The sequence below is a fragment of the Mandrillus leucophaeus genome, unplaced genomic scaffold (assembly GCF_000951045.1).
Source record: "Mandrillus leucophaeus isolate KB7577 unplaced genomic scaffold, Mleu.le_1.0 Scaffold493, whole genome shotgun sequence".
In the NCBI taxonomy this organism is placed as follows: domain Eukaryota; kingdom Metazoa; phylum Chordata; class Mammalia; order Primates; family Cercopithecidae; genus Mandrillus; species Mandrillus leucophaeus.
Window position 1 is genome coordinate 1,145,494 of NW_012105287.1, and position 2,703 is coordinate 1,148,196.

The 2,703-nt window shown below is 49.3% G+C and overlaps 1 protein-coding gene across 5 annotated transcripts in view; it reads left to right on the plus strand.

Moving 5' to 3' along the window:
• Positions 1–2,703, plus strand: part of ZMYM1 (zinc finger, MYM-type 1) — an 88,499-nt gene that overhangs the window by 43,045 nt on the left and 42,751 nt on the right. For 3 of the 5 annotated variants that reach the window (XM_011995616.1, XM_011995615.1, XM_011995618.1), the window contains exon 1: positions 744–814. The gene's annotated coding sequence lies outside the window, so the exon portion shown is untranslated. Of the gene's footprint in view, positions 1–368; positions 595–743; positions 815–2,703 lie in introns of those variants that run through there. The other 2 variants (XM_011995617.1, XM_011995619.1) reach the window with 2 other exon arrangements.

Consider the following 2,703-nt stretch of genomic DNA (forward strand, 5'->3'; position numbering starts at 1 on the left):
GGGATCTCAGCTCACTGCAACCTCTGCCTCCTGGCTTCAAGCGATTCTCCTGCCTCAGACTCCCAAGTAGCTGGGATTATAGGCGCGCACCACCATGCCCTGCAAATTTCTGTATTTTTAATAGAGACGGGGTTTCACCATATTGGTCAGGATGCTCTTGAACTCCTTAACTCAAGCAGTCCACCCGCCTCGGCCTCCCAAAGTTCTGGAATTATAGGCGTGACCCACCACGCCCAGCCTGGGGTCATTTTAATTTTAATGTACTAATGAAAGAAGTCTGAACTCCCTACCTCTGAGGATGATTTCCTTTTACTGGAAATTTACTCTGCACCTGGCACTTCACTAACATTGCCCTTTTTTTAGTCCAGCTTCTGCAGAAGCCTGCCGAATCTTTACAAAACTACGATGCAGCCACTACAATTATCCCCATTTCAAGGACGAAGAAATTGAGATTTATAGAAGTTGTCAAATCGCTTACTAGCACACAGCTAATAAGTGGTAAAGCCATCTCTCAAATACAGGAAATCTAACTGCCTTGCCTGAGCTCTGAGTCAAGGGTCCCACTTTGGCTGCCAGCCAGCGACAACTTCAAGGGTAAAATCCTATGCGGGCCGTAAGGACTCTTCCCCTCCCTCTCTCCCACGTTTTCAATCCCAAGGTCGCCCTTCCCAACGCAGGGAGTTGGGACCACCCTGGGCCAGCGGCCCTGCGCATGCTCAGCCGCAGAGCACGACGGGAGAGGGGCGTGGCCGGCGGGGCCGTTTCGCTTCGAGATTGAGAAGCTTTGCGCGGCGGGCGTCTCTGAGAGAAATTAGTAAGCCTCCTCATGCGGCTCTGGTTTCGGTCTTTACTCCTGCGCCTTACTCGAAAGGGGCAGGGTTTCTCCTGTCGGTCGGAGGGAGGATGAGGCGTCGGGTCGGGGTTTTAGAGACGGGACTTTGAGTGCAGATTCCGCCAGATGGGGGTCGGGAACTCCGGGCCAGGCCCTGACCTGGATTGTGTTTGTCGCCTCCTTTAATCTTACCCTCACAGATTCGGGGGGTTACTGCTCCCCGCTTCCAGCGATTCTTGCCGCCTCCTGTTCCTGTGTCGTAACTGGGCCTTCAGACTTTGGTCTCCCTCCGCAGCCTCCGTTTCAAAAGCCCTCATCACACCTGTAGCTCTCCTTCATTAAGCAGTGATTTTTCAAAAGTTTGACTCCTGGCCAGGCGCGGTGCCTCACGCCTGTAATCCTGACACTTTGGGAGACCGAGGCGGGCGGATCACTTGAGGTCAGGAGTTCGAGAACAGCCTAGTCAACATGGCGAAAACCCCGTCTCTACTAAAAATACAAAAATTAGCTGGGCTTGGTGGCAGGCGCCTGTAATCTCAGCTACTCATGAGGCTGAGGCAGGAAAATCGCTTGAGTTGTAGGCAGAGGTTGCATTTAGCCGAGATCGTGCCACTACACTCCAGTCTGGGCGACAGAGCGAGACCCCGTCTCAAAAAAAAAAAAAAAAAAAAAAAATGTTTGCTGAACCCCAAAAGCACAGTTTGAACGCTGCTGATTTACAAGATTAATTTTAAGGTATTTGGTATCAGGGACCTTCCTGACATGACCCATGACCCATGTCTACTTTTCCAGCTTTCCAGTTCCTTTTACTGGCACTCTTGCATTTGTACTTTATCTGCAACAATAGTCCCGCTCCTTCTAGTTCCCATGTATTTGTGCTTTTTTTCTTTCTTTCTTTTTTTTTTTTTTTGGAGACAGGGTCTCGCTCTTTGGCCCAGGCTGAGTGCAGTGACAAGATTACGGCTCACAAGCAGCCTCAGCTTTCCGGGCTCAAGCGATCCTCCCACCTGTGGCTCCAGAGTAGCTAGGACAACAGGTGCTCCCCACTACGCCCAGCTAATTTTTATATTTTTTGTAGAGACAGGTTATCTCCATGTTGCCTAGGCTGTCTCGAACTCTTGAATTGAAGCAATCCACCCGCTTCGGCCTCTCAAAGGGCTGGGATTACAGGCTTGAGCCACTGTGCCCGACTATTTGTGGTTCTGTACCTACTGTCTCTATACCAGGAATATCCCCCATTATTGGTTGGTAGTAGACACTTTAAAACCCAGCTCAAATTTCACCTCTCATTTCTTCTCAGTACCTTGTATATACTTACTGGTTGGGACATCCTGCTCATCAGTGTAACCCCGTACCGAGGCACTTCAGAAATGATGGCTCCCCCATTGCCTGCAGAATTAACCATGGACATTTTAGTTTGGTTTGAAGAGCATATAGCCTTCTGCCTCCAGCCTTCCCATCAGGCTAGTAAAAGACCTTGCAGAACTCAGTTGAATAAGATAATTTTCTTTTTTTTTTTTTTGGAGACAGTTTCACTCTTGTCGCCCAGGCTGGAGTGCAGTAACGCGATCTCAGCTAACTGCAATCTCCACCTCCTAAATTCAAGTGATTCTCCTGCCTCAGCCTCCCAAGTAGCTGGGATTACACCACACTTGGCTAATTTTGGTTTAGTAGAGACAGGGTTTCACCATGCTGGCCAGGCTGGTCTAGAACTCCTGACCTCAGGTGATCCACCTGCCTCGGCCTCTCAAAGTGCTGGGATTACAGACAGGAGCCACTGTGCCTGGCTAAATAAAATAAATCTTAGCAAAGTGTAATGTGTAAAGAAGTGGTATAATGCAAAGAAATAAGAGGAGTATATCTGCTTCCGG